The following is an 18,050-nucleotide window of genomic DNA, read 5'->3' on the forward strand; positions in this document are numbered from 1 at the left end:
TGTTCAGTTCGGTAAGCAGAGCTACATCGCTAAAACAAGTATTAAGCCTTTTTTACTCGTGCTCATTAAGCATGCATGTCTTCTTATTTACACCCACTTCAAAGCCTTCTGTGTGACAGTTGCCAAGCGGGGGAAAAAAATGAAAGGAAAGAGGCGAGAATAAGAGAAGAGACTCACTAATACAGTCAATTTCCAGGAAAACCCGACTGTGACCAGTTAATTATCTTGATGCCTAACACACAACATGTCTGTCTGAGCCCGAATTCAACGCCGTGGGAGCCATTAGAAAAGAACAAAATTTGGTCAAGGCCAGCTAGAGGTTTTTAATGCAGGTCCCACCGGTTTTCACCAAACTAAGACTGAAATGTTTGTCAAAATGACAATAAAGGTATAATATCTGCAGGGGCGTTGCGTTACCCTAGCAAAGTCTTCCCAAATGAGTCTTCCTAATGTAACAGAGTAAACAATTCTTGGCTTCTAGTTTTAGAGCCAACTTCCAAATTTTAATGTTTACCTACCTAATTCCCTCCAGCATGAGACTGGGTGGAAAAACTGCCATACAACCGGATCACAATTCCAAAACCTTAATGAATGACTGTTTTAGTTAGGATTTTTCAGGGATCATTGTGCATTACCTGTCAAAATTAACTATATCAGCATTTCTGAAGACACTACCGGAGTCTGTGTGTGGCTTAGTATGAAAATGTTCCTGAGCAAAAGACTAATATACATTCTCATGTGTGTGATCTGAGATCATAACTCTGTGAAACAGCATCAACACTGGAAATGTGGTCTGCTCTTTAAGTGCTGCTATTTTGCCAACAAAGAATGTGCCCAAAGTTTCATTACTAATCTGACTATATGACAAGACTGACAAGAGAACCTCAGAAGGAAACTGAAAACACAATGAAGATTTAAGCTTTATCACATTTTAAAACTGTGATTTTCCCACATACCGTATTTAGTCCCACAAGGATCCTGCCAAGATCACTTGAAAGTTGTGCAAAGTCTGACCTTTCATTTCTTGTTATTTTGCAGTGATTTAACAAAAGCTACAGCAGGGGGAAGAGTATAAATACTATTAAAATATTTCAGCTGGTGTTTCTGACACAATCAGACAACATTATGTCAGCTGAATAATGGCCACCCAGGCAGACGTCACAATATTTTGGACGTCAGACAGCATCCTGTCAAAAAGACTGCAGTATGCCCAGTTTTTGGTTTTTTTTGTTTCTTTTTGCATTCTCTCTCGTAGTTTTATGAATGTAACACACAACATTTTGGAGCGCACACACACAAGTGAGCCAACAGAAGGATGATATTGGTTCTGTCAGTTGTGGCGATGGAAAGTCATAGTCCCTGATCACTGTGCTAGCAAAATACGGTGTAATCTGTTTCATTAATAACATTATGCTTTATTTATTCCAAAACATGAATGGAGTGCAACTCACAATGACCTGTTTTAGAAAAACTGTTGGTCAAATAGGAGTCATGCTAACTTTTCCACTGCTTAGCTGTCAGGTTAGAACAGGAAACTTGGGTTACAGTTTGCACAGGCTCACCACAATTGGAGAACGGAAAATTGGAAAAATGTTGCCTGGTCTGATGAGTCTTTATTTGGAAGGTAAGGTCAGCATTTGGTGCAAACAACATGAACCGTGGCTTCATCCTGCCTCGTATCAACACTTCAGCCTGGTGGTGGTGGTGGTGTATCAGTGTGGCAGATATTTTCATATTTTGGGCCCCTCAAGTACCAGCTGAGCATTTTTTAAACACCACAGTCTGCCTGAGTAGTGTTTCTGACCATAGTGTACCCATCTTCTTCTGGCTGCTTCCAGCAGGATAGCACACCATATCACAAAGCTCAAATCATCTCAGGCTATTTTTTTAAATGAGTTCCCTATCCTCAGATTGCCTCCACAATCACCAGATCTCAATCCAATAGTGCACCTCTCGGATGTACAGTCAACAAATCTGCAGCAAGTGTGTGATTCTATCAAGTCAATATGAACCAAAATCTCTGAGGAATGTTTCCAGCAGCTTGTTGAATCTGTAGCGTGAAGAATTAAAGCAGTTCTGAAGGCAAAACGGGGTCCAACCCACTAGTAGCAAAGTACAACTAATGAAGTGTCTTGTGAGTGCATATATCTGATAGAAAGCGAGGAAGTCTCCTAAATAGGTCCCCGTTTAATTTAGAAGTTACAAATAATCTAAAGATTTAAATGTTAGCGTTTGCTGAAATTGATGCATGACTTAGATTTCCAAAATCCAACAGACAGCAAGAGCCTTAGGCATGAATTTACCTTCCGTTTTAGTTTGAGCTCAGCTTATAGCGGTGATTCTGAATTGGATTATTTGTATTTGAGATGCAGTAGCTGATAAAATCTGCAAAGACCCTGCAGACAAAACTGCAAACTCGCACAAATGATGTGAAGAGTGGCTGAAATTGTGAGAATTATTCCTGGAGGGATTGCTCATTGTATAAACGGGATGCTTATTCAAGCTTTTGACATTTTAAATTATGAAAGAAGTTGTGTAGTTCTTTAATAGCTTTTTAAATACTGGCTTTGTTAGCTTTGCGCACTGTTGGATATGGTTGGGTAGAGAGGGGAGGATGGCAGGCTTGAGTCTGATGAGGGGAATTTCGTGCACTGACAAAGTTTAGCCAAGTTTATCCTACAAACTCCATCACCTCCTGACCCGCCCCCCTTCCACCACCATCCTCCCGTACAGCCTTCAGGAAAATGGGAGTGCTTATTCTGTTATGTGCTTTTTAACAAGTTGATTTATGAAACAAGTGTAACTGTTTCTAAAGCTTTGTTGGCAGGATAAGCAGTGTTGCATTTATTCCGGCCTCTACATCTCCTCAGCTGATGTTGCTTAAAGGCATTTGTATCCTCCCCTGGCTTAATACAGCCCGAGACAATTTGGCAATTATTCGCACAGTTTGAAATGTCAGCAGACGTGAGAAAACTGAGAGGATATGAGTGTGTGATTCATTGTTGTGTCAATATTTCCAAATAAGAACAGGCTCACTGTGCTGTAGCTCCACGTAATCACTTTTAAGTATGATTAAAACCGATACCTTTTAATGGAGCCATACAGGCGTACACACCTTTCCAAATGTAGGTGGTGGGAAAAGGAAACTGAGAATTGTTGGCGATGAGCATATACTGTATCTCTCAAGTCCTCCATTTATATTCATTATATGCGTTGGTGCACGCGTGTTTGAATGAACTTGTTTGTTTTGAGCACCCTGAGCTTTCAAAGAAATAGCTCGGCATTTTTGAGAAGCACGCGTACTTTCTTTCTGGCCAAGAGTTAGATGAGAAGATTGATACCATTCCTGTGTCTGTAGGGTAAGCGTGCAGCTGGAGCCAGGAGCTGTGACACAACCTGTTTTAATTCAGTTTAGGGATGCAATGATTAGGTGATTGATCGGTTAGTAGATCGACGGAAAATTAATCAGATTTGTCTGTGTTAATGCAATTATCTCTGCAATCATTTTGAAAGCAAAAATGTGAAAATACTGCCAGTGCACACTTCTAAAATGCCAGAATTTGATGATTTTCCTTTTTTTGTTGCTGTATTACTTGATAGTAAACCGACTAGGTACTCAAATATATATTCAGCTGGGAAATTGCAGTTTTCTTACATGTTATAGATATAATTAATAACTGAGGAGGAAAACTGCTAATTAAGCACATATGCACATAAGTTACAAGTTTAAAAGGCTGGAAAACACCAGTGCAGTCAGCTGTACACCACGGTACTGGACAGCAACGACATCATCACATTAATCAATACCAGCTGATGTATAACTCTGAGGAGATAGTTACTATCAGGGTTATGTGAACGCTGATTACTTTCCTCACTGTTTGCTCAGGTTGAGCCTGTTGTCAAGGGCTGATTGGCTGAAAGCAGGTCAAGAAGGTTCTGTCTCTCTATTTATTTATTTTTTTCTTTTAAAGAGGGGCGCACAAGAAATGCCTGCTCCGCTTTTGATCGCCTCGACACTTTTGTTTGCAGTGTTTGCTCTAGATTTGAGTGGTTTTCAGATCCTGCCGGCACACACCCTAATGGTTAAAGTCTCTTTGCATAAAGATTGGGAACGCGAACGTGGCTAATATGACTCGGCCTGTCAGCTCAGTAATTAGCTCGTTTTATCTCCATCAATTACAGCTGTACAGAAAGGGTTAGGTAAACAAAGGTATTTTGTGTCGGACTCATACCTTGCTAGAAACTGCACGATAATAAGAAGACTTGAGGTTGCCAAGAAATCACACATTAGCCCTTTGAAACTAACAAACCAGTCTTTTATCACTTATATGAGGTGCTTATAGGTGGAATTTTTAACTTATAACAGAGACAGCATAGCTTCTTTCCTATTTTTACATTGAGGATGATCCCACAAAGAGGATGCCCACAGATTTTTGGTCCCTCACAAGGAGATGTGAGTCAATGTAAAAGGAAAGTTCTGGTTTAACCGTCTATCGTTTCATTTACTCGAACATATTAGACTTTTCTGTCAAAGAAGTTTGCAGACAACATTAAATTTATGTTAAGAGAGCAATTAAAGAGGTGCGTGATACTCTTCTTTTCTTTAATATTATATAATGTTAGAGTGATGAGCCAATGAGCCACAAGCTCAGGCTTCAGACTGCTCCAAACACTCAGTTTCAGGCAGGTTACTTTCTAGTCATCGCTCTTTATAATGTGAATAAATTTGGATGTCCTGGTCATATGAAAAACACAGCTCTGGCTGTGAACACCGAAGCCCCACCCATCCGCCGTCCAAATCATTTGCTTGTGAGGGGCTACCAATCAGCAGAAAGTTAACGTAAAACAGCTTATTCCACTAGTTGAACTGAGAGCCTAAACCAAGCCCCAGTATTAAAACAAGGGATTATTTTGAACTCTGAATCATGCAGGGGTACTCTAGTAGAGTCCAAGAATAAAAATAAGTGTTGGAAATGAGCATAATAGGTTCTCTTTAAGTGTTTTTTCCACATAGCGATGAAAGAAGAAGAAGAAGGTGTATTGGAGAAAAAAGTCAACTTTAAAAGTGGCGACATGACCACAGGAATTTGCCTCAATCAGAAACCATGTTTACGCCGTTCCTGCGCGTACTGTAAGTTGTACATGTTGTTCGCAGTCAGACATCTACGCTGCCCAAAATTACCCATCCTGTGTGTCAACGAGATAAGTCAACACAAAAACAGCCAAGTACGACAAGAAAACACAAGAGGCATGAAGGATGAAAAATGAAACCCTGTCAACCCAAAAAAGAACATCATGCAAGCTCTTCTGAATATTTGGGATGCAAATGTAACAGATATTTCCAAAACTGTTGGTTTTGGAGTCAATCCTGCACTGCACCGCTGTTCTTATACCCAAGGAATGAGAAGGAAGTTCCAAGAAGGCACATTTCTGGGTCGCCTCAGGCCTGGCTGTCACGCCGTGGCTCCTATTACTCCTGCGCCAACATGAAACAGCTCGTCGTTTAAAACTAAAAAGATGTGCTCCACACACAGGCGGCATATTCATGTCCACATCAGTTGCAAAGGTTACTGTGAGGAAAAACAATGCAGGTGCTGATATTTCACAGACCTGTCAGCTGTGCAGCTCAACAATACATGCATACAACAAAAGAGAGCATAAAGGATGTAAAAACACATGCACAATCTGCCTTTTCTTCAGAAAAACTACTATGAAAGGATCATGCTGCTCCTGTGACTGATGATTTTGCCAACATAAAGACTGAAAAAGCAGCAATTGATGTTTTCCAAGTGGCTTGAAAAACTTCCACTGACAGTTTCGATAGAAGCGGAAAACCTCTTTTCTGTAATGGAAGAAGGTTTTGGGGGAAGATGGGTTTTCCCTTTTTGTAATATCCTCAGAGCCAGGCTTGGCACCGACGCCCTCTGGACTGGAGGATCTTGGCTCGGAGCAGACAATGGGGCTTCAAGTGAGTCACAGCAAGTAGGAGAAAAGATCAGAGAAACCATAAGGCTTTGTCATGCTGCTGATTAGCTGGAACTGTTCATTTCATTTTCTCGTTAACAACAAATGTTACAGGAAAGTTTTAGGGAACGCAAGCTTTTGAATCTAACGGAACGCCGCGCTAAAAGTGGCCGAGCGGCAGCTCACCATTAACCCTCTTAGCTGTGAAGAGCAGCAAAGAGTGCGAGGAGTAAAATGGCCACCTTCTCATTTTGCCTGCTGAAGTGCTTGGACTGATAAAACACTCACTGCTGCGGGTTTGTTTGGTGAGAATTGGCTGCGGAGCCACTTCTTTGGCAAATGATCTTCCTGCCAAAACAAACAGCCGCTTTTCTTCACCCCTTATCCACATACGCACACGAACACACACATTTTACTTGCTGACTCCACACAATGGCATGACTGTATCTGCAGCACCAAACAGACATCTGCCAATCGCCCTGCGGAGCTCATTGTTACTCAACACCGGGGCACACAAACGCTGAGCCGAGTTCAGTCTCCAACAGATTTTTGCACTGCAACGAGAAAGTGCCAATGAGGTCTGCCAACGTGCATCGCTGACCCCGAATAGCCAGAAAACAACTGGAACCTGATGTGCCCCCGGACTGTGGTGGGTAAGACTGAGAGAAGACAAGAGAAAAGGAAAGGAAGCTGAACTTGAACTCAGCTCAGGCAGCAAAGCACCTCTCAGCTACGAGGACTGCATTCCTCTGCATACTACAGCACAAACATCGGCACTGTATCTGCACTTGCATATTCAAACATGATGACAAAGATAAACAGCTGACGATGAAGCACGGCTGCTGATTGAAGTCATGGCTCAGTACCTGCAAGCAGTTAAGCACACCCTATAGAAGACTAACAGAAGGGAATAACACGGCCGGGTGCATTTGTGTGCCACATTTGTGTTTACAGTTATAACGCAGCAAGTCTAAAGATCTCATATGGCTATGTGTACAAAAGACACACCTCCTTCTCTTATTTCTCTTATCGCTAAAGCCTGGGAGGCATGTGCAGCGTTTATTTTGACCTTTCTGTCTTCCTACAGCATGATCTGACTGCTGTGTGCAGCAAAGCCTTGGTTTTTTTTTGTTTGTTTGTTTCATTTACCGCTGCAGCATGCCGTTTCCAGATCTCTTCAAAAAGTGGCAATTGAAATGTATTTCTTCAAGAGTTTATTTATCGATGCTGGAATTCATAAGTGGATCTTTCACATCACTCAGTCACTGAGAACTGAGTCATAGAAGCTATTCATAAATCGAGCCAGTGATTTACTTCCACCACTTAAAACGTAAGGAATGTCTTAGCTAGTAGAGACAGTAATAATGTGTAAATCAGTCACTGGGAAACATATGTGGCTCCATCTAATAAAAAGCAATCATTGGTGCCAACAGGAGGTCACTGTAGTACCAGCATAACCATGAAACATTTCCATGCTATGCATTAAAAGTAGCTGCCAATTTTATGTGTGACTGTAATACTTTTTACATGTACATTCACAGAGGGATATTTCGTGTGGGTCTCAGAGTTAACAGTATTCAAATGATTTAAACTGGATTAGTGGACAGCTGATGTTTCGGGGCCTCCGGTATACCCGGCGGATTGCAGGCCAAGAGTTCCTGTTCATTGTGCCAATCACTGGTCATGAAAGCAGATGCATTTTTAAAAAGAGAAACTGTTGTCAGGCAGCAGATGACAGGTTCAAAATTAGTGTGTTCCCCGTTTTGCTTCCCCCTATACAGCTTGCTGACCTGCGAAGCCCACTCAAACATCACAAGTCAACCAAAAAGGGTCCGGTACCAAAACTTTTGTGCTGTCTTAAAACCTGGTTTCAAAGAGCAGAGGTGGATGTTAGGGTGTTATCTGACACAATTAGTGAAATTGTTACTTGTGTTTGACCCGTTGTCCCAATTTTTCCCAGTGAACATCGTGAATATGTTCTTACTTTCTTTGTAGAAAAATGAGTAGTGTGAGAAATAATATTTTTTCTTCAGCATCTTCGCTGCCTGTTCCTACCCCACCTCTTTTTACGTTTCTTTTTGTGAACTGGTCAAATTAGTTGATTCGATAAAAACATCCTCCTGCTATCACAAAATTTTACATGTATCTCTGTTCAAAACTGTCTTTCAGTCTTATCAGTCAGTTTGCTTTCTTTAATCAAGACCAGAGCGCTATCATCCACCCATTAAAAACAGAAAAACAGCTTGTCGCCTCTCTTCTCAGTAGTTACAGACTAATCTTAAAATTACCTTTTATTGCTAAAATTTTGGAGAATGTCATAGCTAAGTGGTTTGGACAAAAAAAAAAAAACGCCTTCTTGATAGATTTCAGTCTGGCTTTCATAGACCTCATTCCATCACAACAGCTCTTCTTAGAGTCTCAAACAACCTCTCGATCCGAAGTGATTCAAGGAAATGTTCTGTTTTGCTGATGTTGTTCTGGCCTCTGCCATCGCCACTGCTGACAATCACGTTATTTGTGATAGGCTGAGATACTGGTCGGTCTCTATCGGCGTTCTCTTTTAGGGCCCTTACTGTTTCTCTTATATCTGTTCGTTCTTCAACACATTTTGAGCACTTTAAAGGACATTTCTTACCATGGCTATGCAGATGACATTCAGTTATATATCTATTTTAAGCCCCGAGATATTTCTGTTGCACATCAAGCTTATGCGAATAGATTCTATTAAAAGTTGTTAAGCTGACAATTTTTGCCAACTTAATGAAGAGAAAACAGAAGTCCCTGTTTGTGCCTCTGAGAGATTTGTGCCTAAGGTTATGGAAACGTCGCCTTGCCACTTTTGCCAAGTTTTTTATCAGGAATGTTTGAGTAACTTTTGACTCCGCTTTCACTTTGGTGCTCACGTTAAATCTCTGGCTTGCTCTTGTTTTTAATCACTTAAGTTGACAAGGACAAGGACTGGTGTACATCAGTGGACTTTTATACCCATACATCCCCAGCAGGTCCCTGAGGTCATGTGAAAAGGGCCCGATAACAATGCAGCTACAAGACTGAGAACTAAAGGCAACAAAGGTTTTACCGACAGTGGCTCCCAGACTGTGGAAATCTCTCCCTCTGAGCCTGAAATCTGTGAACATTGTGGTATCTTTTAAAAGGCAGCTAAAAACTCATCTGCTGTTCAGACTTTTTGTTTGCGAGCAGAAGCCAATCAGAAGAAAGCTGGCTTAAACCAGTGGTTCTCAAATAGTGGGGTGTAGAATCACTGCAGGTGGGACTCAGACAACCAGGTGAAAAATATGGGTTAAAATAAGGGTTATTTTAGAGAAAATAAAGGGTTTGCTGACCTTTAAGTAAAAGTCAGCTTGAATCATTTTTGCACTGTTAATGATTGAGTGTGGGGTGTGAACATTTTTTTGCCTTCTGAAATGGGGCGTGCCAGAAAAAGTTTCGGAACATCTGGCTTAAAGAACAGGGGGAAGTACACTAAAATGGCTTATTTCAGTCAGAGTGACGGAGAGGCTGCACAGAGGCCCAGTAAAACATAAATAAGGATTATTTTGAACTGTGAATCTTGCAAAGCTACTCTAGTAGACTCCCACATAGAAAAATGTACTTAGAAATGAGTAAAGGTCCCCTTTTAGGTGGTTTTCTAACAAATGCTGAACAATTCCTCTAAGAAAAGAACATTTTTATGTTTATTAGAGGAAAATGCTTAGCATAGACGACATTAATTTTATGCAATCAGAAACTATGTGTACACTGTCCCTGTACTGTACTTCAGTGAAGTGCAAGAATATAAAATGTAAAGCTGGAAAAGACCATAATAGGTCTGCTTTACTCTTTCAAGTAAGAAATGACCGTGAGAGATATGTGATAGATTATATTAATCTCTGTGTAGTCCAACCATAGCCAGTGTCACAAGCTCTGGCTATGGCAGTGCTGCAGGCATCCACAAAGAGAAGGGCTGCTCCAGTTTTTTCTCCCTGTCTCCCTTTTGTCTGCAGTGTTTGCTCTGGATTTGAGTGGTTCTTCTGGCGTTGGAGCGCTGTCGGCCCACGCCCTATAATGCCAACCTCTGTTAGAGAAAGATCTGGGTCTGTGCCACCGCCGGTAAGATGAGGCCTATGCTAGGGTTATGGGCGTGCCTATTTCACCTGTTGAGTCATGCCACTATCGTATATTCATCACCAGCCTATTTGCTGCGTGTGCAAAAATTAATTGCTCGTAGTTTTTGCACACCAAACGGTTTGGTGTGGCAGGTGCAGGCATCACATATGCATGTATAAAACAGATGTGGGTGCATTTGCTCACAGTCATTCAGACTTTCTGCTGACTCCCTCCCCCCTCTGTCATGGAGTAGTCTGTTAACACCCAGTTCACCAACACTCATATCCGAGGACTTAAGCTGCTGAATCGCAGGCAGATGAAGAGAAGCCACGGTGCATGTTGCGCCGCTACCCCTGTTACCTATATTTATTCTCTGTCTCGTCATCACTCTGTACAACTCTGTCGTCCACAGGTTTGCTGTTGTGGCACATTTATCACTGTAAAGATGGGTTCACATAACCATGAAAGAGCTTTTTTTTTGTAAGCCGAGCTGCGCAGAAAGAAAAGAAGCAACGAGACTTAAAACATCTCCCTCTGTTCACTGTGCACTACCGATACATATTCATAAAGCAGTTCTTCTCCTTTTGTAAAGTTTCTTTGATAAAATATTTTGACAGTGTTGCCTAATTTGGAGCAAGAGCAGAGGCCTGCACTGACTTGCTGTAATTTAAAACCCAAATACAAGCTGATAGTTACTGAAGTAAATCTTCCGTTTCAAAATACCTCAATATTTAACATCGATCATACTTCTCATTCTAGACTTTACGCCCGACTCTGTCTGGTCTCCCACAATGTTTCTAAGAGCTACCGTAGCTACTCCGACGTGTCAGGTCAAACGCAAGCTCTGTAAGCGGACGTGTTCTCGGATACCCAGAACGACCTTTAAGAGTAGAAAACGTGGTTATCAGAAGGGCCATTATGGCCACTGCTGAAATTCAAATGGCTTTGGTAGATAATGATGCAGTATTTCCAACATACGCTCGTCAGTCACTCGAGAGCGGAGACATTTGGGGAAAATTTGTGTGACTCAACGCAACTGGAGTAGGTTCAGCTTTGGTAAATAATTCATTTATCATAATTTGTGCCTTATGAGGTGTCAAATTACACCAAACTGGAATGAACCTGGCTTTGATGACAGAATCTAAAAAGCCCATCCCTTGTGAATTTGACCCCAGGCTCACCCGCCACCCCCACTCCCCCCCACCACCCCCCTTCCCTCTGTTCTCGGCTGGTAAAAGAAACGCTGCCTGGTGTTGAGCTGGTGCCTCAGGGACTGATGGCGGCTGAGCAGCAGCCATGAGGGAAGCACACTGTCAGTCCTGTGATAGCCGTATGAGATTCCACATGCTCTGATGAGTAATTCCTCCCTCCCCTCTCCATCACCATGTGGTTCGTGGCCCTGAGTCATCGTCCACACTTTCCCTCACTCCCTATCCTCTTGTCTGTCTCTCTCTCTCGACGTAAAGAGGTCTCTTCCTTCCTTCAGCGACCGTCCCACAGGGAAACTCAACAGAATAGCCTCCCTCAGATGACTCATTCGCCAACATCGAGAGCTCCACACCACCCGTTCTCCAGCCATGACAGCCCACCACACCACACCCAGGCCTGGATCCCATGTCCTCCACGGCCCGCTTGCCTCTATCAGTGCGTGTCTTCTTGCCTGTCCTTTTCTGTTTTTCTGTCTGCCTGGTAGCCATTTTCTGTGTCTCTCTGCATAGCTGCTGTCTTGTCAAGATGCTTCATTGTTTACCTGTCTTTACACTCCCATCTGTCTGCCTGTATTTCTACCAGCCTGTACTGTACATCGTCATATTCTGAAATTGTTTTTGATATGGCTTCATGCTTGTCAGCTTGACGTATTTGTCAGACTACCTGGCTGCCTGCCTCTCAGTCTCTATATCTCAGTATGTCCCCTGATACTCTGATGCAATGTCAAAACACAGAAGGACACCCAGCGTCTACTTCCTGTCTGCATATTAAACTATAAAGACTGGCACGACTGTAATGGCAATATTATTCAAGTCTGCTGAAGAGAAGCGTTGGATTTGTTAGTAAATAGATGCCTTTCTTTTTGCTTGTGCAGTTCTCAGACAGTTGTGCATCCACAGACATGCAGTGAAACTTTTGACAAAGGTTGCTGCACAACTGCAGACCGGTATCCTTGCTTTCGCGTGTTCTGCACCTCAATACGTATTGTGATTTCTATGGCTGTTTGAACTGAGGTGAAAAATCTCTGAATGTGACCCGTTCACACGCACTGAATTGCGCCTCGGCCCTGCAGTGCGACAAGTTGCTCACGGGAAGCTGTTCAAAGGTCCTCTACATGCTGCAACAGGAGATTTGTTGACCATTGCAAGAGCAATAAGGATTTTTAGGGGCATTATGACTGGGTTAATAAAACACAGCTGCCCCTAAAAGTCCCTCACTTTTCTTGCTGCCTTTTCTTTCTCCCTCCCTCCCTCCCTCCCTATCTTTGTGTCTCATTCCAAACTTTTGAGATCAAACTACTAGTACATTCGCTGGCTTTTTCAAATGCGATTTGGTGCATGACTCGGGTATCTGTTCACCCCTGGCTAAAGAAATGAAACAACCTGAAGTGACCACCATGTCTGGAGTTTGACCTTTTAAAGGGGCTGGGTCATATATTTCACGAAACTGAGCATGCTTTCCAGTATTTATGAATTGTATATTTATAATGGCAGAGTTTTATTGGGATTTGCAGTGACGTTTTTAAAAGGGAGTTGAATGAGTTCAGAGCAGAATTTCCGAGAAGGAGGCCTCCCTGTGTTCATTACAAGTTCAGCTTTCACAGAAAGCATAAACACAATCCGAGGCCGTCACCTTACACAGAGTTTTCTATATGATGCACACGATAACATACACATGCGCTGACTTATGTTCGGAGAGCAGTGAACCCAGTGACCCAGAGCAGAAAACAACCTGGGAATTGTAGGAAAAGTCTATTTAAAGTAAGTCTACAACCCTGCCAACAAATGGTGAGGAGAGAATATGAGACAGCCGTGGTGGAAAAAAAAAAAAAAGAAAGAAAGAAAAAAAAAAGATGTAAGCAACACTGTGCAGCAAGTGGTGAGATGAGTCCGATTGGACCTTTTAAACAATGTGAAATGCCACTGAGAGAGGCTTGGCAGGCGGCAGCAGCCAGCACTGTTTAATATCACAATTTTAATCAGCACACTTGGTGACTATCCCAGAGCTCTCCGTAGCCATGCTGCTTATTCAAACCAGGCTCATTCCACCAAGCCTCCCTTACTAGGCCCTCGGCTCTCATACTCGCACTGGCTTGTACTCTCCTGCAGCATATATGGAGAGCTCTTGGCTGGAGTGGTTTTATCTGTTTTCTGTGATGTGTCATTGCACTGTAGTGTGCTACGTTGGAGGGAATCTGTGATGATAGTTGAGTGCATCTCAGCGAATCTTAGGTGGACTAGACGCATTTAATGTGTTCTCCCGATTGGATTTTAAATGTACTTTATAGCTATCTGATAAGAGCGTGAAATATTTCTATATGTAACGCTGCCAATTAGCATTAGGATGCCACAATGAATTTCATTAGAACGCCCAGAGGTTTGCAAGGTGTCAACTTTCCAGTAACTTCAGTCCGCAGCTACTTATTATAGACGCAACGAGTAATGGCAGGCTTGTAAAAACAAATGGCCTGCCACTGATCTGTTATACGCAGCCTACAAAACAACTCAGGTTCAAGTATTAAGAGTTTAATAAATAACAGTGACAAAAAAGATCAGCGTAACGACATCCCACCTACTGTGATGTCAGCAGAGTTCGCTCCATTTACAGGACACTTTTAAGTGTGTGTTAATAATCATGGAGGTCTTGTTTTAAAAAAAAAATCCCATTCTTCAGCAAATGTCTTACCTACATGTCGCTTGCAGCACAGAGATGCCACCACAGCCCTCGGCTCTATTAATTACATAAAGCATCTAGTGTCAGGATGCTAAATTCATTAGTGAGGTATGTACGGCATGCTAGGGTCAGGACAGATATAGAAACAGGCCTCCAAAACAACTTCTTCTCCACTTGACACACTTGTTCGACATAATAGAGGAGGCCACTTTAAGATTTTTGACAGCTCTGCCTGTTTTATTGAGATGCATTTATGTAGAGCTTGAGCTTCAAGTTTCAACAGTAAATTCTGACTTGAGTGCTCATCTGCATTTATTAGTGCTTTGACTGTTGCTATACACCTACTTTTTTTTCTTTTGAGGGGGTGGGGGGGGTTAAACAAAACCTAATTTGGCTCATTTTGGAAGAAAAAACGATGGAAAATGTCATTTGTTTGCAAAATAATTACTCACGAATTGTACAGCTACATGAGAACAGTGGGGGGGAAAATATCAGAGTTTTTTTGTCTTGTTTTTTACTCCAAATTATTCATTGTATAAATCGGAAACAACCTCTGCTCTCGGTTTCTGGGTACACTTGACACGCACTCTTCTGTTCCGGGGCTGTATGTAAAAAGTTTAAGCTTGACTAGTCAAACACTTTTTCGCCAGTAATTAAACAGTGACGTTCACTGTTTGATCTATGGATATATTAAAATGGTTATTTTCACATAACATGACTCTTATGGGGTTTTTTCTTTACTTAACCAGCTTCGACTTTTTTAAAATACGTTTATGTAGTTTTCTTGTCCATAAACTTTTAAAATGTAACTAATGTTCGCGTAATTTTGCCTGCAGTTTATATGTGTAGGGATTTCATTAAGGACTTTATGGTCACGTTATATTAGTGTATTTTTTCCCTTCAGTTTCTCCATAATATTTGCACTAATTATTCTGGATAACTTTAAGCTATGTATCTGCTTGCAACACAAAGGGTTTACCTCTGCTTTAAAATGCTGTCTGTTCCCTAAGGTTTTTTCTTTTCTTTAATAATAGATATATAGCCGAGGTGTATTGTCTATGACTTGAGGGGTCACATGAGCCAGAAACTGGGACTTTGTAGGCCAGTTGAATGAAATGAGGACTCACCTTGCCCGCAAAGACCCAGCCTCTGACACACTATCATCAGTCCCGTCGCCGGGGACTGCATGAGGAGGAAACTCCAGAGGTTTACATACTGAAATATCTCTCGACTGCGCGATTTCACTTTCAGAGCAGATAAGAGAAGGTTTAATCTGCGCCTGTTCATACATACCTGCTGATCTGCTGCCTGTCGGTGTTCGAAGAAGTAGGCGACACCGTCGGATTGTAGTTACCTGCGTACCGGGCAGGTGTTCGCATCCCGTAGCCCATATGGAGACCTCTTCACGTAATACGCGCCGACTGTCTGGTGGGTTTGTCTGGCTGCCTGGAGGAGATCGCGTCTGCATGCGAAGTTGAACTTCACCGTCCATCCACCACCAGCACCACCGCCGCCCAAGTAATATGTGATCACTTGGTGTTGCACGCATCCCAAATTGAGCAAGATTATCCTTTTGGGGGGGTGGGGGCCGGGAACTCTCTTGTGGAATAAGTCGGACAGTCCCCCTGGTCCATCTTTTTTCCTGTCTGTCCAAGGAGAAAAAACATGCAGACGCAACAGTGTCGAGCCTTGTGCCAGTCTCCCACCTCCCCTCCCGCCCTCCCTCCCTTCAAGAAAAAAAAGAGAGAGGGAGAGAGAGCTTCTGCGTTTCCCAACAAGAGATCCCCCCGTGCGCACCCAGTCACTCACCCAATATCCATTCTGGAAGGGGGGGGCGGGAGAAAAAGCACCCTGCTTGCGCCGCTGCTGCTGCCGCCGTGCTGCAGCTTTTCTAGAGCAGGATATTCCCAAACAGCTGGAAAGAGCTGATATATGGTGCTGCGCCCTCGTGTTGGGCCCTCCCCAAAATGGACCGGTACTAAGTGCTAACCTGGTTATTTTCAGCGCGTCACTGGCTCGTTTCCAATTATAGGTTTCCGACAGCGGCACAGCAAAGTGACCCCGTAGTCTCTACTATATTGCCCGAGGACTTGAAAATGATCGAGCACCACATACATAGTAAAAGCCCGAGCATGTGCGTTTGCCTCTGATCTGCACACATTCCTGCGGTGCGTTGGCTCGCCCGTCCACATGCGCAACAGAGGCCCCCGCGCTCAGCTGCGGTGTCCGGCGGCTCCGCGGCGGCTCGTCTGCGCCTCTCTCAAGGTGTTCCCCTTTTATCGATGCTGTGCGGGAGGCTATATACATCCCAGGTTCATCACACCTCTCCCGTTACCTCCCCGACCCGCAACGCGTTAGTGTACCGCGACACCTGCTGGCTGCAGGGCGACGTGACACTTCATCGTTCTGTGCATGTTTCAAATGTAACCTGTATTGTTTCACGCAGATCACCGATCACGTGTCGCTGCACAGCAGGTGGTAATTACAGCGTGACAGCTGGATTCAGTCCGTGGCTGCGTTAAGTGTTTTCAGTGAGATTACGACGGGTGTGTGTTTAGTTATAGTGCTCTGTGGGCCATTATTCCAGCCTCTCTGACTTCATTTACTCACTCTGGTCTAATATCTGTTGGTATTCTCTTCAGTTCATCTCCTGTTCTTTGCGTCATTTGCTTCTGTTTATTCTTTCGTTTTCAGCTCCTTTGCAGTTAGTTATATTCGTTTATTTCGTTATATTTTTACTATATTGTTTGATTATTCTCTCAGCAACATTTCATTCTCCTTTGATATTTTAAATTTTGTTCTATATTACTTACACATAATAGTCTATATTACATATCACATCTATTTGACGCGTGATAGACTATATTCTATATCTCTGACATCTATTATTTTTTTCAATAAATTGTATTTAAATATTGTATTTTCTATTATATTCAAGTGTTTTGCATAATGTGAATGAGTACTGACTTCATTTTGTTTGGATGACAGTAAAGAATACTGAATCTAGTTTCTGAGGTTCAGAAGTTAAGGTTTGGTATTATCATCAGTGCCTCATCAGAATACATGAACACCAAAGCATTAAATTATAATCCAGTGCTAAAATGTTTATTTTTAGTTAAAATATAGTCTCATTAGTGCCATGGATTGCATGAGAAGAGGACAGGACGTGAGGAAAAGGGTTAATAAGATGTTGGAGCAGCTCGGTGAGGGTCAGGAGGTCACTGGACAACCAGCTCTCCATCACAGACAAACCACCTCCCCCTCTCCTAGCACACAATACCGACGTAGCGGGACACACTTCTCCCTCAAACTTCTTCAGTCCCACTACCATAATGAATGTTCTGGGAAATCACTCCTACCCTTCCCTTTTAAACTTTACAGCAGCTCTCCTTTTTGTGGTGACAGGCGATCACACCTGTCCACACACACATACCTCTATATCAAACCTCCCTCCTGTTGTTTGTCAGATTTATAGTGAGAATGGTAATGCCATTTGCACTGCTCCTTGCTGGAATTGTCTCTTGCACATTTTCAGTGTTATTTTTTTATTTAATCCCACTTATACTGAAAATTCTATTCTCTCAATGTTGCATAAAAAACGGCACTCCCTTGCATCATAAGGCCTTCGATGTGGGCCTGTGGTACTTTCAATAATAGTGGTTTTATTGTAGATTTCACTGTTATCATTATTATTATTTATGGTGCTGCTGCTGTAACACACCGAATTTCCTTGTGGAAGTATCTGTCTGTCTATCCTTTACTACAGATGGCTCCAGATTTTTGGTGTGTATTACAGGAAACAGTAATTAAAGGGCAGGAAGTGGGATCAAACAGGCTGCAGTCCTGATGGAGGCCTTCCCTTTAAGTACAGCTGCAGCTGTTCTCATGCTTGCTTTGTACATCTGATTTGTCCTTTTTGCCCCTGTGTCGTGTTTAATGATGAGTTTGAATCTTGTGTGAAAGTTTTCAATGTTTTTGCCTGATTGTACTCTCTGTTCTGATCATTTATTCAGTTCTGTTGAGTTCTACTCGGTCCTGAGCTCATGCTCCACTTTTAGTCTTGCTGCTGACGCTCCTGTGTGACGCCTTCACAAGGC

General features: G+C 42.6%; 1 long non-coding RNA gene across 1 annotated transcript in view; it reads right to left on the reverse strand.

Annotated features, from left to right (window-relative positions):
* The window catches only part of LOC106098444 (uncharacterized), a 39,832-nt gene extending 23,168 nt beyond the window's left edge, over nt 1–16,664 (reverse strand). The window contains exon 1 of the long non-coding RNA XR_001224668.3: nt 15,247–16,664. This is a non-coding gene — a long non-coding RNA (uncharacterized LOC106098444). The remainder of the gene's footprint in view (nt 1–15,246) is intronic.
* Between the last annotated feature and the right edge of the window lie 1,386 nt (nt 16,665–18,050).

The sequence above is a fragment of the Oreochromis niloticus genome, linkage group LG6 (assembly GCF_001858045.2).
Source record: "Oreochromis niloticus isolate F11D_XX linkage group LG6, O_niloticus_UMD_NMBU, whole genome shotgun sequence".
Lineage (NCBI taxonomy): Eukaryota > Metazoa > Chordata > Actinopteri > Cichliformes > Cichlidae > Oreochromis > Oreochromis niloticus.